This window comes from Neolamprologus multifasciatus, chromosome 9, assembly GCF_963576455.1.
Source record: "Neolamprologus multifasciatus chromosome 9, fNeoMul1.2, whole genome shotgun sequence".
NCBI classification, from domain to species: domain Eukaryota; kingdom Metazoa; phylum Chordata; class Actinopteri; order Cichliformes; family Cichlidae; genus Neolamprologus; species Neolamprologus multifasciatus.
The window spans coordinates 13,806,898-13,826,645 of record NC_140447.1 but is presented as its reverse complement, the minus strand read 5'-3'; the positions used below and the strand labels follow the sequence as shown (position 1 = coordinate 13,826,645).

Sequence of the window (19,748 nt, the reverse complement as noted above, 5' to 3'; positions counted from 1 at the left end):
GCTTTCATGCTCAGCACTGGATGTGGGGATGAGGAGTCTGTTTGGAGAGATGGTGTGTGTGTGTGTGTGTGTGTGTGTGTGTGTGTGTCAGAAAGGTGAACATATTTTAAAAAAGCCTTTGTGCTGGAGTGGGAGAAATAACATTGTGCAGCAAATAAAATCAACATAAAACTGCACCATATGCAAAACTCTTATACAAAAACATGTCAAAACACTCAAGCTGAAAAGCAGAATAGGTTTTTGTTTATATGGATGCATATATGGCTTGTCTTTTTTCACTATATGCAGGTATCTATACTGTATGCGTGTTTCTGTGCGCGCATGAAAGTACACGTGAAAGTTCTCTGATACTCTATTCAGAAAGCAGTCTATTGTGCTCACAACAAAGATGAAGACAAACTTTTGTGGCTATGACAGCTGAATGACAGTTCAACAGAGGGGCTGGAAGAGAATTGTCTAGTCAAAGTGTTCTGAAATAACTTTTAATGCCTGACTACTGACAGCTGCAACAAAACCCCTATTCCTACCAAAAAACAAAGAAAACAATGCACGATGGAATTGACAACTCCAATAAAGGTTTTTCAACTCTCTGCAGCTTTCTCCTCTCCCACTCACCCACTTTCCAGTCCTACACATTCACATGCGGATATCTAGCCTACAAGCATGCAAGTCTATGTATCTCAGTGTACTGCATCAGTATTTCACGCTTATGTGTTGTCGATGTTCAGTGGTTGTGTTTAAAAAAGCCAATTCCTTCACATTGTGCAATCATAATTCATAACACCCACCTCAAATAATATACGTGTCTCACATGTGTATTTGAGCATCTGTATGCATGTATAGCCACATTTGTGTGTGCATAAGCATCTGAACATAGACAAAATGTGACTTTCCACTATGAGCAACACCTGCTGGTTATACTATTTCAATTCGGGAACATCTGCTGTGTGAGTCTAAATCACCAAGCTATTATAGTTATTATGATAGGTGCACTATCACCATTTTGCACCGGTACAGATAATGACAGAATACCTCTATGCATAATTCACCGGGGATGGGTGGCCTGACATTGGGTGTGCCCTGTATTATTGCACTCCACACAGACAGGAGCTGTGTAATATTTATATTCATCTAACAAGGCTCACTGCAGCAAGACTGTTATGATTTGTTATTGAAGAAGAGGTTAAGAGCTCAACTTCAGACAATATGGAGCAAATTTTGGTTGGCAGTAAATTTAAAAAGAAAGAAAGTTGTGGTATTAATGCATGTCATGTTATCACAGTCAAAAAAATTAAGATCTGATGCATGTTTTTTAAAGAACACTTACTTTAAAATTGCAGTAAAACAAAATACCTTATCTCGGAGTAGGTTTGTGGTATTTGCACAAACTACTTTTTATGCCATGTTTGCAGGCCATATGGAGCCCCAAGAGACCTATAAGAGAAAACTATACATATGCATGCGTACAGCAGACAGTTAAAAATTAAGTATAAAACATAAACTGCACAAAGTACAGCATCAGTTTATGAGCTGAAGAAACATCGACCATATCTGAGATAATCTGAGATAAACTAGTGATTTTCTGAATTCAATAACCCACAGGTGTCGAACTCCAGGCCTCGAGGGCCAGTGTCCTGCAGGTTTTAGATGTGTCCTTGATCCAACACAGCTGATTTAAATGGCTAAATTACCTCTTCAACATGTCTTGAAGTTCTCCAGAGGCCTGGTAATGAACTGATTACTTGAGACAGGTGTGTTGACCCAGGGTGATATCTAAAACCTGCAGGACACCGGCCCTCGAGGCCTGGAGTTCGACACCCCTGCACTAACCAGTCGAAACATGTAGGGGAAAAAAACCAGTTAACCCAGAGATATTTAAGAGAGAGACATAACACTAGAAGTTGAGAAACCTCAAGAGAACATGACAGCAAAAATGAAATGCTTGTGTCATCAATCAGTAGTCAACCCAGGAAGGATGCAAGCCAATAATGTTGTTGCACCCATGCATGTGCATAGCTAAGCAGCTGGTACTCATAGTTACATGTTATTTTAGTACAAATGTAATATTTTTTTCAAATGGTAAATGGCCTGTATTTGTATAGCGCTTTACTTAGTCCCTATGCACCCCAAAGCACTTTACACTACATTCAGTCACACACACATTCACACACTGGTGATAGCCACAGCTCCCTTGGGGCGCACTGACAGAGGCGGGGCTGCCGGACACTGCCGCCACCGGGCCCTCTGACCACCACCAGTAGCAAACAGGTGAAGTGTCTTGCCCCAGAACACAACGACCGAGCTTGTCGGAGCCGAACCGGCAACCTTCCAATTACAAGACAAACTGCCAACTCTTGAGCCACAATCGCCCTTTCAGCTTAACAATACCATAATTTTGAATGATATTTTTTCTGTATATGCAATTCTTAGTGGCAACTATAATTAAAGTAGACGTGTTACAAAAATATCTATAAGTGGTGAGACTTCTAAACAGACTTTGGTTATCCCCAACACTGCTTAGTACAGCCCCAAAATATAATGAGTATGAGGGATATCATTCTACAATCGTTCCACAATTTGTAAATACATATTTTTTTGCAAACTGGTGAACTTGTAGTCTGAGAAACTCTGCCTCTCTCTTTTTATACCGTCATATTACTGACCTGTTGCCAAATAACCTAATGAGTAGCAACCACTTACTTTTCCCAACTTTTGGTGTCCCCATCCCAACTTTTTTGAGACATGCTGCTGCCATCAAATTCAAAATGAACTAATATTTTTCATAAAACAGTAAAATATCTGAGTTTAAACCAACAGTACGTTTTCTGTGTTATGTTGTGAATATACTGAAGTTGTATTTTTTGCACTGTCTGAAGGTTTACTCTGAAAAAAGGAGTCACTCTTATCACAAATAGCATCACCCTTATGCTAACATTTTATATCATTACATTATTTTTCCTTCTAGCCGTCCCCTACAGAAAACCTGACATACAACCTGCTTGGCCAGCTCTTATTAGAACTGTTGTACTAATTAACTTTACAGGAGCTTAGCAACAATGACTCAAACTGTGTAAACTGCAAACACCACAGATGCTTGAACCTGATGAAATACAAGCAGTGACAAGCTTCTTGAGATCTCCTCCACTTAATGCCTCTTAACAACAGGGTGACCTGTCCAGAAACCCAATTGTTGGCATTTAGCTGCAGTGTGTCTACTGCAAGTGATGCACTGGCAGTAGGAGCCTCCCTGACCACACTGGAGGCTCAAATGGTTTTGTGTTGCCACATCAGCTCAGGTCAACAAACACCTAGCAATCAGACAATTATGTAACTTAGCATTACATGAATTAGTAACAAGAATCTAATATTTTTTTTCAGAAATCTTAATCTTATCTCATGTTATTTATTAGAGGGGCGAAAACATTACTGCTCAACACTGTAGACTCTACAACCAGCCGATTCTTTCTCATACGTTTGAATTGCATTATGGTGTAGATGTTCTCTACTTTACATTGTTAAACAGAGGCTGAATTTTCTATCTGAGAAGTTCACAGTATGAACTGTATGCAACAGGTAACAATGTGATATAAAACAAAAAGGACAATTTAACTAAACCATTAGGAATATTAATTGGAAGATATGCACTGTTAGCTCCATTGTGGCTTCATTGATTAAAATATAATCACACGTGGCAAAGTAGCTACAACATTAGCATAACAATACACATTTCTATGAGAATAATCTCAATAAAATGTGCTAAATATTCTAGCAAATTAAAGCAAACTGACAAAGGTGTCTGACCCACAAACTGAAGGCAGAAAACAGTCAGCTCCCAGGCAGCAAGTCAGCAGTACTTTATAGCAGTGTCTGTAGCACAAACACAAGGTTTGAGTGAGCTTTTAAAACAGATGCATTTTTCTACACAAAATGCATTTTCAAATGCTGAAAAACAAATGCTAAACCTCTATGTGATGCCAACCCAAATATAAAATATGATTATTAGGCGATTTATATATATATATATATATATATATATATATATAAAGAAGAAAGTAAATAGTGAGGAAATTGGCCAGAACAGCAGTCACAATTTGTCAGTGTGTGTTGCTGGCTCACAGTCAGAAACATACCTGATCCAGCTGGCATTACTGAGTATTGATTGTACTTGTAAAACGTTCATTGGCACTAATGTAAGTCGATGCACAGTTAAGCACATTAGTTGTGATTTTTTTTTAAATTGGGTATATACTGTCTAAAATGATTTCTGAATTCCTCCCTTCAGGTTTTCTTTGGTGCTACGACCAACATTTCATGTTCTTAGAGGACAGGGTTGGGTTAAGTGAAAAGTGTCATGTATCTGCCACTTCTGTTTGATATGTCATTATCACTGAGTGATGAAACATCCGTTTTGTCATATTTTCCAGCTTTCCAATGAAACAGCTTTCATGCCTTGGCCATTCCACACTTTATTTCTCCCATTCACATCTACACAAATGTGTTCCTTCAGATGAATGAAAGAAGGCACAGCCTGTTCTGGAAGTGTATTCATTTCTGCATGCAGACATCAGATAGACCAAGCAATATTTCTTTTAGGCGATGAATGAAATCACCCCACTGTCTCTATCTTGTCTGCTAAATAAATTGTCATCTCCTGCAGCCCATCAGGCACTGTGAAACCTTTACACACATACTGATTTAACACAGGCACATACAGAGACACTCAAGGGCAGTAATGTGATGTCACAGGACATCTCAGAGCTTTGGGGGATGAAGCACTTGCTGGTCTACATCACTCACCTCCCCCAAAGGATATATTAGAGTGTGTGGGTAGGAAGGTGTTTAAGGTTGGTGTATGTGGAGGTGTGGGGACAGGTGTGTGTGTGTGTGTGCAGAATGTGTGTGACCATGTGAGGGAGAGAGGTTATTCACCTTAAACTGTCTGGCTCTTTGAGAGCCTCACGAGACCAATTACCACTACTCTATGGCTCCATATTCACACACACACACACACACACACACACACACACACACACGTAACGTTACACCATGCAGGAACTATGATTGCAGAATGGCTCACGAGTATCTTCTTGTCAATATTCATGATTCAAGGGAGACCACTTAAAGTTCAGTAGTTATTACAAAAAAAGATTTTAAAAAAACCAATGTAGTCATTTGGTATTACGCACATTCGACATGTTTAATTAGAGGGAACTAAAATCATTGTGAACCAAGATGCTATTTAGTAACACCACTTCCACATATAAAAATAGTAGATCAGCGTATTGAACGTAAAAGCTCACAGCTTCCTCTTGAATTTCCTGTTTCTCTAATTATTTGCACTGTAATACACTAATCTTATTACAGCACAGGCAGTGCTGCATTCTTGTTTAGCACTGAGCTTGATCTTAGCAGTTATTCTGATCATTTAAAACACCTGTAGACTGGGGTCTGTGCAGACTCCGTGTGCAGTATGTTTTTCTTTTTCTAAAATTCTTTATGACTTTGTCAATCAATTTATTCTTAATGATGTCACATTTCTAACAAATCCCAGTCAAAAGCACTCAATTCCCCATAGGCCATTTTGATGAATAAATTAATGTTTACCATGTATCCTAAATTATAGGAACACACACTATCCAGAGGAGATACAGGGATGCTCTTAACCATAAAAAAAGACACTCATGAGAGTGCTCCACCTGTGGAACTCCACCTGTTGATGTGACTGTCCAATACTCAGCTGGAAGAGCCTGTTGCCTTTGCTCCTGAACCACACACAGGAAGGGAGCCACTGTTTGTGTCAGGGCTCTGTGTGCGGGCAGGCGGAGAGGAGGATCCAAACGCAGGACTCAGACATTAACTTGAAACTCAAAAACCTCAGCTTTATTGCTGGTACGAAAACAAAACATGAAGTGAACACTGAATATGGAAACCAGAAACACACAGGCATAATCTGATGGTACGACGCGACACCGAGCATGGGAAAACACAGGGCTTAAATACACAGGGTAGTAATGAGGGAATGGGCAACAGGAGGGAGACACAGCTGGGAGAGATCAGGGCTAACGAGACAGGGGGAACAAAGCTGCACACATTAACCTAAGACAGGAAACATGAAACACTACTCAAAGACACGGACTCGACACAGAGGGGCGGACAGAAAATAATACATGAAACTCAAACAATAAACATCATCATCATCACCACAACAAGAGAATGAGAAAACAATCCAAAACACCAAGATAACTGAAACACAAAGTACCAGAGAAAGATAAAGAATAATCCATGATGCAAAAGTAAACCAAAACATAATGAACTCAAATTACTGGGTCCAATGGACCCAGAACCGTGACAGTTTGCTCCTTCTGTCACATGAAAGGATGTCCTAAGCATAGCATGAGGCAAATTGAGTGCAATAACTGCCTGTTGTGTCTGATTTGCTTAGTTGTTTTTCACTGTACAATCATAATGAGAGCTTGATTTGCCAGGGCTAAGTCGGACTGAGCGAGCAAGTTTCCTTTGCCATAACTTTCTAACCACCTATACATTAAATTACATTTTCTACAAATAACCATTGATATTCAAAAATAAACCACTCACATCCTACCTGTGGGCCTGTGGGTTCAGTGGTCTCGGGATCTTGTTTCTGCTTTTTGCAGATGATGCGGCTCTGTTGGCTTAATGGAACGAGGAGCTTCAGCTTGAACTGGGGAGGGATTTGCAGGTGAGTCTGTAGCGGTTGGGATGAGAAGTAACGTTTCCTAATCTGTGGCCATGGCTCTCATCTGAAAAATGGTCGCGTGGCTACTCTAAGTCAGCGATGACTTGTCGCCCCAAGTGAACAAGTTTAAGTATCTCGAGGTGTTGTTAATGAGTGAGGGGAGAGTGGAGCGGGAGCTTAACAGACACACTGGGACACACTGAGGCTGATAGTGCCTGCAGTGATGAGGACACAGTACTGGTCTGTTGCAGTGAAGGGAGAGCTGACCCCGAAGCTGTTGATTTATAGGTCGATCTCTGTTCCTCCCCTCACCTATGGTCATGAGCTCTGTGTAGTGAACAAAAAAATGGATACAGCCAGCAGAAATGAGCTTGCTCTGAAGCACGTCTGGACAGAGTCATTTGGAGCCAGTACTCCTCCACATCTGTTTTATATGGATGATGGCTTCTTACAGTAAATTGTTCTTGGGGTCTCCAGGAAACCCAGTCCAGGTATGTTATATGTTAGAAGGATGAGGGTTAAAAGTGTGTAACTGGACACTTGTGTGTATTTGATCTTTGAAGTCAAATGAATAATGTCCATGTTCCATTACATAAAGCACAGCATGGTGTAGGTGTGTGTATCTCTATGAGAGGACGAGGTTGTTTACAAAGCCTTCTGTGCAGTAATTCAGAAGGTATGCACGCATCTATATATGTGACTGATGAAAATTATGTAATGTGACGTGCACTGAGGCCTTGGGGATGAGGTTTTAATTGAGAAGCTGGTTTATTTATCACATCCTATCACCATGTGGTAGTCTGCACATGACTCAGCAGCATCTATCTAAGACTTGAGAGTGCACACATATGCACACACAAACACCAAGGCCATCTGGCTATAGCAGAGTGCAGCTAACTTGCAAGTTGTTTTAGTCTCTCTCTTTTTTCCTGCTAAGTCATTAATCTCTTCATTTTGAAGGCTGTTTTCAACAGGTACCAAGTGTGTTTAAGTCAACATTGGCTAACATCGTGAATAAACAGACATTAAAAATTTGTTCAATTAGTAAAATATGACAGTCAGCAATTTATTCAAGTCATCCTTCTCTATGTTCTTTAGTCTTAATCCAGCCTCATCATAAAAAATGGCCTATACTTGATTTTATATTCATTACACAGCCAAGAAGGAATGCTATTGTACTGCCCTTACGATGACTGCCAAAATTTAAGAACAATAAGGAATATACTAGGAAAGAAACCTGAAAACTCTTTTTTTTTTTTTAAATTAAGAGTAAGAGAATGAAAAATAGCCTATTCAACCATAGATCTTGGTCCATATGCATATTAATAAACTTACTGTGCAGAATATGTAAATGCATGTGTCACTTTGGTTTTTTCTGTTTCCCAATGTGAGGCTGTAAGCATTTATTAAAGCCAGTATCACATACTATAGGAGTCAGACACTAATCTAACACACCTCAGAGTTTGACAGCTCCTACTTGCTGCATTTTGAGAGACATTTCACAATGGTATGTAATAGCGGTCATACTAAAAATCAAAAAGAAAAGAAAATGCATGTATTTTAGCGGAGAAAAAATGCAGAGTTCCTCTTTGAGTTATCTATGGGTAGGAATATGACTAAAAACCTGAAACACTGCAAACCCATCGGCAGACTGAAAACATCCCCATATGCATCTTGTTTTGTAACTCATATCTGTGCTCCAACCACTAATGGATAGAGAGAAGAGTGGATGGATGGATGGATGGATGGATGGATGGATGGATGGATGGATGCATGCATGGATGCATGCATGGATGCATGCATGGATGCATGCATGGATGGATAGACATATTAGTAAGGACTACGTGGGTGTAACAGTACAGTTAGGTGTAACATTGCCTAACCCTAAATGCACAGAAAAATGTAAATCTTAAGACAGCAAGTGTCCACATGGATTCATCAGGATTATGTCAGTTTTATCGAATGATTCATCACACCCAGGGTGCTGTCTGACTCATTGGGTTACAATGCAAACAAAAATCAATTTGGGACCATCCAGAAGAGGTGATAAAAGTCACAATGAAAAGTGTAATTACGGCATTCAGTTATGGCTCTTGGGGGGACTTTGTCCTTAAATCGGAGACCCTGACCCAAAGGAAATAAACTTGCTTGCTTTATTGTGTTCATCTAATAAGTCGTTCCTCTGCAGTCTTTGTGGGAATATGATGCTTTGTGAGTCACACCACAGTATAGCATACGGCTACTTTATGTTTGAATGAATGAGCTCAGTCAATCACTTGTTCCTTTTTGTGTACGCTTTCAGATTGCTGAAGGTTTTGGTATTCATCTAGACACCAAAATTGACGATGTCGAATAAAGGCTTAAAGCCTAAACAGACAGGTTTTTAAAAAAAATAAAAAATAAAATTTCTGTCCTTCATATTGTCAATTTATATCAGTGATATTGTTGGTACGGTTCACAAAGTTAAACAGGAGAGGAGACATTTCTGTAAAATTTGTGAAAAGAAGAAACTAGACAAAGATGTGTGCACACAGGCAATGCATACTCACAAAAACACACATCTTTCAGTGCCCACATAGACTCCACAGCACAAGAATAAAATCTTCTCCTTAAACTGCTCCAGGCACTGATTCCTTTGGCCTTAGGGTATGGTGCCTCAAAAGGACAAACTCACTCATACTCCTCTTTTTCTCTTGCCATCTCAGTTTCTATGTCTTTCACTCTCACATGCACAAGTCTGAGTTTCTCAACTAGCACTGACTATTACAAGGATATCGCTAAGCAGATAAAAATTGGAAAGCAGTACAGTACAGCTTCTACATCCTGCATTTTAGTAGTCATGCGTGCAATCAGAGCAGCCAAAATCTTCATCAAAACCTGCGCTTTCATCTTTCACATTATCCCTTTTTCTAAAACAACAAACAAAAAACAGTATTTTCAAATTTTCTCTGAGGCACATGCTTACATCAACCACTTCTCATTCTTTCTTTTAGATTTTACACTCGCTCTTGCTTATTTTCACATGCCTTTCCCAATTTCTGTCTGTCTCTCTCGACATTACACTTTTTTGTCTTACGTGTTACTTTTTATTTAATTGTGGTTACTCCAATTTTGTGAATATTTTCCTTAACATTACCTGCATGCACTGTCAAATCTAATTATATCCAATGAATGTAAATGAGCTTATACTCAGGTTTCTGGAAATCCCAGGGTATCTTTTTTTTTTATCTATAAAACTTCATAAATGTATTTTTAATACTGCAGGAAGAAATGTAATCTGATTTGAATAGTTAAAACTTTTGAATGATTGTTGGTCCCAGCTGACTATAAACTACACATCCATACACCGTGCATCAATGAATTACAAGCGATGATCTATTTTTCTGTAAAGCATCACCACTATGATTATTTTTAACCAAGTGCTGTGAATTACAGTTGTATTGTTTCTTAATCCTGTTAAATGGAACACTTCGCCACACACACAAAACCGCACACCTTACAAGAGAGCAGACAGGTAGGGCATTTTGTACATGTGGACACACACACACACAGAGTTTTCAAGTGTTGTCAACAAGAAATAGAGAGATTATCTCTTTGGTTATTTGCTTATTTTTTCAGTCAAACATTGAGACAATAAATGTATTCAAATGCTTATGAATACCTGCTTTCAATGATACACACTTTCCCTCAGAAGAACAAGTACCGAAGTCAAAAGGGGTATCATCCAGACAACACCAAATGATCCACACGCACAGTGAAAGTTTTATGTAATGAGTTCTGGGTATCTTCTGCACAGAGTGAGGCCCCTTAAGCACCAATCGTGAATAAATGCACCAACACTGAAGATGTGAACAAGCAAGAAAACGCCGTGTCTTTGTCTAACACAGAAAAACATCAGCAAAACAGGAAGGATACTTGTATCTGTCATGGTCAGTCAGCGTCATATCTATCACCTTATTTTCACTTGTACTTACAGGGCTCTCTTTAGTTAAACATTGCGATTTCTAAATTGGCCAAAGCAACAGAAAGAAGCATTGCATTTAGCAATTTTCTTACAATATGGTGAAAGCTATCTAATAAATAATTAATCCCTGAGGGATGAGGATTAACACAAGAAAATACCATGCTGAGGGGCTACTGCGGCTAAGGATCTCAAGACAAAAACAAAAACATGGAAACCACAGTTAAAACATGAGATCAAACAGCCATCAGTTATTCTAACACATAACCTCCATTTGTTAATAAGTATTTTTTTCCCATCTGTCACTTTCTGTTTTTGTGTCCTCTCTATAGTCCTCCTGTGCACTTCCTCCTTCATTTCTCTCTGTCTGTGTTTTGCCTCAATGTTTCACTCTTTTCATAACGCACTGTTTTCCTCTCTCTGTCTGCCTCTTTGGCATGGTTTGGTTGGTTCTTATCTATTCTCTCCACTATCTGGTGTTGAGGGAAGATAAGCATGCATTTGCATGTTTAATGAACCAAACACCCCCAATTCCCCTCACCATGAGGACACACACATGCACAGAGGTAGGCACACACACACACACACTCACACACACAAACCAATGCTCTTGGCCCTACAGGCCTCTGTCGGCCCTACAGGCCTCTGTCTCCTTGCAGCTGACATGGAGTCAACAGCTGCTGACTCCTTCAGGAATAAGTATACATAACATATAGAACAGCAAACAACAGAAGGCCATTATTTGTCCTAACCTCATTAATTTTAACAAAAAAGAGAAATGACATGAAATTACTGACACGATGGGATTTCATTTGAGTTTTAAACTTGAACTGACAAGGATGTTGCAGGAAAATATAGACAACCAGAAAAGCTTCACTCAGGCAAATGTGTCATAAGATTGGATAAATAAGATAATAAAACACAGACATCTGTTTTGCATATTTTGACAATACTGACAGTTTTAAAAAAAACTCATAAAAAGTAAATACATCCCACAGGAGACAAACAAAACTTCTCTGATGACCCTGCCCATTCTGCATGGTCTGGTCTGCTCTTCCTGGCTAGGCAGGATGTGAGGAGCGGGTCTTAAGAGGAACCACACTTGTTGGCACTTAATTGTTTAAAAAAGCTTGATAGTTAACATCATCGCTCTTGTCCCCAAGGACCTCCAAGGCTTTCACACATTTATCACATGACTAACAAAGTCACTCCTCATTTCTTTTTATTTAATTTTTACATTTTGATCCAGTTAAAATCCATTATTGATCTAATCAAATGGTAACTTTTTGATTTCCTTTAAAGAATAAAAACCTAAAAGTTAATACTTTATAACAGCACAAGTGGGAAAAAACAAAGCTTGCAGAGATTTTCAATATGCAGCTAAGAGTTTTTCTATTGTTGTTTTAAGATTTTTCACCCCCTCTTCTCTTGAAGATCACTGAGACATTTTAAGTGTCTTGCGAGCACAGTGTGTTCAAGATCTGCCCACACACTTCAAATGAAGTCAATATCAAAAGTTTTAGTTCGCTCAAAGCTGCTTTACGTATTTAACAGTTTGCTGGTATTTTGTTTCCAAAATGACTCTTGTGTATCCAGGTGCTTAACATCTTTCAGGCGCTGCGTACTGCAATGTGATTGCTGGCAACATTTTCTTTTTATGGCTGTAGGAAACGTGGTCATTTAAGCATGTGGGCTGTGTGGAGGACAGTATGGTTTTATGCAGCTTCTTTATAGTCATTTCTGGCAGTTCTGCCTTGCAGAAGCACAGTATCTGACAGATTTCTTGGTCTATTAGATCTTCTCATGACTTCCGCAATTCCCTTTCAAAGTGACATTTCACACAGTGAATATTCCAAGGGGAATAGAAACTACTTTGATATCTTTTTATAGGATTTGCTAGTAGGCACCAATTAGCCTTAGCCTCAGTGAGTTGTTTACACTAGCCCGAGTATACTCAGTGTTACCACAAGATTTGATTTTACAGAGAATTTATCAAGCTTTGAAATATTCAGCTAATAATTACTAACAGCTGTTTACCTTCCTAACAGGTCCTGAAAGGTCAACTGAAGTCTAATGAGTTACTTCAGGTCTGAATATTTGGTTACACTTTTAATTGAATATTAGCTAATAAGATAAACAAAAAATTTTGGAAAGAAAAGTGGTAATTTTTATTGTGTTTACTGAAGGGTTTGCATTTATTTTTCACTTTAAAAAATGACAAAATATGTAATTTATCCAGACTGGTGATCTGTCCAGGGTGTACCTTTCATCCAGTGGCAGCTGGGATAGGCTCTAAGCCCCCGAAATTGGAATCCTAAATTGGATAAGCAAAAGCAGACGGATAGATAGGTGAATGCAAAACTTGTGTTTTATAAGTTGTTGATTTTGCAATATTGCAATATTACCAATGCATATTACCATATTGCATTGTTGATATGTTGTATATAGATAATTGGAAAGACATTTATTTACTCAGCAAAAACATTTTTTTTTGTCACATACTATTTTGTCATGCTGTTCACTTCTTTTATGCTTGTGGACCTAAAATGGTTTTTAAAAGACTTTTTATGCAACTTTCTTGCAAGATATGTGATAATAGGAAAAACTGACAAAATTATCATCATCCCAAACTAATAAACAAATACCCCAATACAAGTATTATGGTTTCATGTTTTAGCTTCTCAGTTTTTAAAGCTGCTGGCTTTATCAGTGTCAGGGCATCTGTGGCTTCTGGGCAAAACAGACTGAAGCTTCAAGTATACTTTGTACATACACATTTACTGTATACATAAGTGTCCCTGAGCAACAATAACTACCTAATTTTTAACCCCAGAGAAGTTCTTCAGTCCTTTTTGAGTTATTTTTTTTAAATGAAAGTGCATTTTTCAATCAGAAACAACAGCACAATAACTCTCCAATGTTTTTCTAGTCTCAGATGGTTCATCTAAACCAGACCTTCCCAAAGTACGGGGCCCCCTGCGGGGGGGGGGCAGAGCCATGGCAGGGGGGGCGCAGTATGAAAAGGAAAGAAAAAAAACGCTTGGACACTGCTAGCACGGGGCGCCTACAGGAACGCAAAGCAGGAGATGAAGCATCGCTGAATATGTTTCCAAACCAACTTCATTCTAAGCCAAAGACTAGAAAATATGGTGAAGCATATCTTCCCTTTGGTTTCACCTGCACAAGTGCCGAGGTAGGTCTCCCCTGCAGGATTGATTTTCCCTCCGTTGGGAGCAGCGCTGGGCTGTTCAAATCACGGACAAACAGTATCCCACATTCTTGATTTTTAGTTCACAAACACTTGATGTAATGACTAACTACTCCTGACATTTTGGAGATGTTAGCTCTTCATACAGTAAAGTTACAGCGGGATACAAATAACATCAGGCTGATCCTGCCACGATTTGTTCCCTGATCAAATCAGGACAAACAGTATCCCACAGTTGTTTATGTTTTTAAACCCATTTTGCACAGAGAGGCATTTTTTGAAAAATGGATTGATAGCAATGTTGAATATTATTACACAGAAGAAGAAGAAAAAAACAACTACATGTAAAATAATCACACCGTGATGCCTCTGCCTTTGTAAATGGAGGGACGGTAACTGCGTGTAAAACCTGAAGATTAACAGTAATAGTATTTTGTCTCTATCTGCTATTCTGCAATTCATCTCATATAAACAATAACGTGGCGCACAGCCCGACCTGAAAACAGGCACATACCTTTGATGTTGCCAGACGAACTCTGTATTCCTCGTCTGCAAAAAAGGAGTTTTAAAAATTCTCCGTTTTCGGTGATTCGAAACGCCGTTTACGTGTGGATGAAACAGCTGCGTTTTCAAAAAGACCCGTGTAGGTGCGGATGTAGCGTAAAAGAGTTAGTAGTTTATTTTATTACTACTTGTCATTTATTGCAGGTTACTTGTATTTACTGAATTTTTACTAAATGTTTGAGGTGTGAAATAAACCGCAATGGAGCAAAACATGGGTGTGTGTGGTTGGAGGATGTGTTAGTGCGTGTGCGCGATTGGGGGGCGCGAACGTTTTTCGTGTAAAACAAAGGGGGGCCCAGCAAAAAAAGTTTGGGAACCACTGATCTAAACAATTCTTATTTAAAAAGCAGCTTATCTGGATGCTTAGAATGCAAAATGTTATAAGGAGCCACAAAGCCAAAGGTATGGTTTCTCCCTTCCGTGCAAAAGCCAAGATGTTATTTAGAAGCAAACACAGATAGATGAGGGAGAGCTGAAATAACACAGAGAGAGGCCGACAGAAAGATAGACAGCGGGGGTGACAGCACTGTGAGAGATGTCGCCACCTGCCACCATTTTTCTCTTCTGCTCTTGGAAATGCATCATCAGTCATTAGCAGGGAGCATGACTTGCAGTATCATCATCACTCATGCAGACACACATACACACACAAGCTCAAACACAAAGCGTATTTTAAGGTATAATGCAGCAGCCTATAATTTGAGTTCCCTCTATGCAGCATTTTGCTGAGCTTATAAAACCGCCTGCAGCTAATGGTGTGATGGATCCCTCTATTATCACCCAACGAAGGACTAGAGAGTGGGGTATAGTGAGATAAACGAATGTAATTGGATAGTATTTTAGTCATGGCAAAAACACGAGGGTGGTCAGTTACAAAAAGAGACCATGAAAATGATAACCACAGTATGAAATACAAAAGCTGTCCCAACATGATGGATCCATTCAGTAAATTAAATCCCACATTAAAATGAAATAACCCCCAAGTGGACCTACTGTGTGTTTGGAGATTTCAAATGATGTGGTCATTATGTCAAAAACGGACTGAAATACACTGACCAAATACAGTATAACTTCATAACTTCATATTTTAACACACAAAAATAATATTTTCTGTAATTTAATTCTAAAAGTTTAAGTTCATTACAGTTAAAGTGAAATGTTTACTTTTTGGAGTGAATTCGAATATTATTAAAATATGTTATTTCAAGTAAATTACTATTCAAACAGTATAAATTTGACATTTGTCATGCTGTCTGCTGGTGCTTGGATCCCCGTGGTTTTTTCATGTCCAAAGTCAGAGTTCTCTGTCAGCATGTTATATTTCCATCACCATGTTCACTTCCTCTATCAGCAAGGCACCAGCCTAATGTGAGAAAACTACTACCATATGGTTTGATAATCACTGGTATCATGAGCAAGACGAGAAAAACTCTACCCAAAAATACAGACTAGCCTATATCAAAGTAACCTAGGCTTCAATAAGACCTCAGCAGTGCCACAGCTGATCGCCTTCATACCACGCCACATTCATTCTTGGTCATTGTTAGTAAAGGAGCCCCCAAACAAATGCTGAGCGTATAAATGAACATACTTTTCAGAAGCTGTTCTGTATTGTACATCCATTATGTAATAGTTAAATAATTTGAGAAACTGGATTTCTGATTTTAATAAGCTATGTGCCATAATCATCTTTTTTTTAAAAAGATGTTTGTGACCTTTTTCCACTGGCACCTACATGTCTCCATGCCACAACACTGCTTCCACCACATTTGACAGATGATGCGGTATGCTTTGGATCATGAGGTGTTACTTTTCCTCCTTTTCTCTACACATCATTCTGACATAGGTTAGTCTTTGTTTTATCTGACCAAGGGATTTCTTTTAGAACTATAAACATGTTTTCTGGCAAAGTCTAATCTGTCCGTCCTTTTCTTCAGTAAAAGCAGTGGTTTGCACCTTTTATAAACCCTCTATTTTTACATTTGTGAAAGCGTCTCACTGACAAGGACAGGCCGATCTCCTTTAGTGTTCTTGACTCCTCTATTGTAAAGGGTATGTCTTAAACTAGGAGAGAATTCTGGGATTGTCAACTTTTATCGTCTCCCATGGTATTTTGGCTTCGCCAATGTATTCCTGTCTTGTCAACAGTGTGCCAGACTGTTGATTTGACCACTCCTAAATTCTTTTGATGTCTCTCTTTGATAGATTTTTCAGCCTAACGATGGCATCCTTTATTTGGATTGACATAATTTTGCACCTTATACTAAGAGTTATATTGAAAAGGTACAAAATACTTTTCCAATACTTTATATCTACTCCAGATGTTTTATCTGGTTAATTTGTCACAGCGTAATGAGGTAACAGACTTCGCCTGGCTATGAAACTGCTTAGTGAGTCAATCATCCTATTATGTTTAAGCTTCTGAAATGGGAGACTATGCCTGTAATTTCCAAAATGTTAATGCAATGCTTCTGTCACACTCTTTTAATTAAAACCAAACATCTGCACTTCAATCCCATCTTGTTGTTTAATTTGAAATCCACAGATGAGAACTCCAACCAGACTCCATTCAGAGCCAATGAAAAAGGGTGGTCGGGGACTGGTTAGCACCACAACCATCATTCAGGGTGAAATACGGAGCATCCGCAAACTCATTGGGAGGATGACCCACCCTAGATGAGCTGCTAAAAGAGAGCCTCCAGCGCTTGTTCCATCCTGTTTGTAAATATTAGCCTCATTTGAGATTAACTGTGCATCGCCTGGAAAGTAGACAAGAGCAGACGGCAGAGACAAAGAGGAAGCCAACCATTTCCCAACATGCCTTGAGGCTGTACAATCAGTGGAGAGCAAGCCGCAACCTCTGAGGCTGAAAAACGAAGAAAGCTCAGTGATGCCAAAAACTACAGTTCAGGAAACGGCCCTTTCCAACTGGCTCCAAAAATGAGTCAGTGCCAGTTCACTCCCATGTTCCCATCCCCATTTCTACAGCAGATGTAAATGAATTTATGACCATTTCTTTTAAAGTGAAAATATTTTTGCTTTCTGTAACTAATAACTTCCCGTCCCAAGCACCACCATGTTTGCAGTGCTTGGGACTTTTAGAACACTTTGTAATAGTTTGTGCTGATTGGTTAATCGTACTTTTAACCTGATGAGGAAATCTGCTGCTGTTTTGCTGAGTTTGTTTTTACAAATGCAACTGGCTAACAAAGCTTTCTAGCATTTACCATCCAACCTCTTATGTAAATGTGGCCAGGTTATAATCTTTCACATTTCCATGATTCCAGCACAAGTAGGATAAAGTGGGAAAGAAATCTTGTCACAAAAAGGCTGCGTGTAGGCAGGAGAGGACCCAAATGCCAAACTCACCGAGACAGAACATGAACTCAAAAGCACAACTTTATTGCTGAAAAAAAAGCCAAACGATACAAAACTAAACTGGGAAATAATAAATCATACATGAAAACAGGGAAAATCACACTATGAGGGAGGACACGCCAATGAACACAGGAAGACTGAGGACCTAAATACACACATGAGGTGATCAGGAGAAGTGGCAACAAATGGGGGAACAGCTAAAACAAATGAACATAACAATGTCACAGGACCTCTTTCAAAATAAAACAGGAAACATAATGAAACACAGACATGACAACATGAACTTGGCAACAAAAGACATGCAGACATGAAACACATAAAGGACAAGGGAGACTTAACACAGGGGTTGAAAACACAAGGGGAAACTAATAAAGAAATAAACTTAGAAAACCCAATGAATTTAAATGTAAACCATAAACATCAAAATAAACTAAAGCTCAAAACGCTGGGTCAAAAGACCCAGGATCATGGAACATTCCTTACTCCCGAGGCGTAACATGCCGACGTTTTGTCACGTCCCGCGGCGTTCCTGAGGAACGCAAAAGGAGGCCTTCGGCGTTCTTATGGTACGCGGCGGGTTATGGCCGAAATCCAGTGCAATGACGATCCCGCGGTAATAGGCGTTCCAGCCCTGTATTCCAGCCCTAAACCTAACCTTATCCCTAGCCCTAACCATAACCTTTTTCCTGACCTTATCCATGACTGTAATGATGTTAAATAGCGTGTTTCTAAGCGATTTGAAGAAAAAGAGCAAACGTGTAGATAGAGTCCATACGGTTCTCATATTTCCTCATTTTTCCGAGGTCGTCATTTAGGAACGTGGTGGGTAGCCGAAAACGTAATATGTTGACGATTTGTCACCTAGCGTAAAATATTACGGTTTGGGAGTGAGAACGTGTTGGCTACAGAAATAAACCTTTTGTTTTATTTCCCTTCTGTTTTAATGCTACTCCCCAATCTTATATACAGACAGTAGCCCTGGGTTAAGCTGGTTTTAACTTTATGTGTGTGGATATGTAACTTCTATTTTTTTTCTTTGTTTTAACATATGCTATGATCGGGAGAGGTAAGGATTTTATACTATTTTCTTTTGTGTGGTTTAATACTAAGAAGAGAAGAGAAGAGAAGAGAAGAGAAGAGAAGAGAAGAGAAGAGAAGAGAGACAAACATAATTCTGTAGCCAAAAAGCAGGCAATTTTATTTCAAAATGTTTCTAGCACTCCCCGTGTGTCTGGGGTCTATTAGTTGCTGTGATCAAGTCTAAAGTGTGTGAAAACTAAGCCCAAACTGTGTGAATGTCTGCTCCTGAGGGTAGGACAACTTTATAGTCTAGTAAGTGTGTTTATCCCTGAGAAAAGACTTGGGCACAGTGCGAGGAAATGTGTATATGTGTGGGTGTGTTCGTATGTGCAGCAGAAAGAGTGAAGCTGGTCCCTGTTGGTGTGGAACTAAATGTCACAGCTTGATTAGAATAAATAGTCCTATACGGGCTCTGGGACTGGGCACCAATGCACAGCAGGGCAAGTATGTGTAGTGACTCAGTGCTTTTGTTCCATTTCTTTCCCTCCGTTCCTCTTTCTGCCTATATCACTCAGACGCGTGCATAAACACACATGCATGGACATTCTGACTTTACCTTTCTCTGACCTACCCGGTGGGTCTTTGGGCAGATGTGTAAGTCTGAACAACACAATCAGAAAGCTGTTACTGCCTCAGGACATGAACTTTACGCCTCACAATCCCTCACTTTCACACATTCACACACACACACACACACACACACACACACACACACACACACACACACACACACACACACATATTTTGCCACTCACTCTCTGTGTTAGTTTCAAATGTTAACTATGCTTGTTATATTATACTTCAGCAAGAAGCAACAAACTTTTACACATCTGAATACA

At 39.3% G+C, this 19,748-nt stretch overlaps 1 protein-coding gene across 2 annotated transcripts in view; it reads right to left on the bottom strand.

The window, feature by feature from the left end:
* The window catches only part of ctnnd2a (catenin (cadherin-associated protein), delta 2a), a 265,825-nt gene that overhangs the window by 148,368 nt on the left and 97,709 nt on the right, over positions 1 to 19,748 (bottom strand). The gene's annotated exons all lie outside the window — the stretch shown is intronic.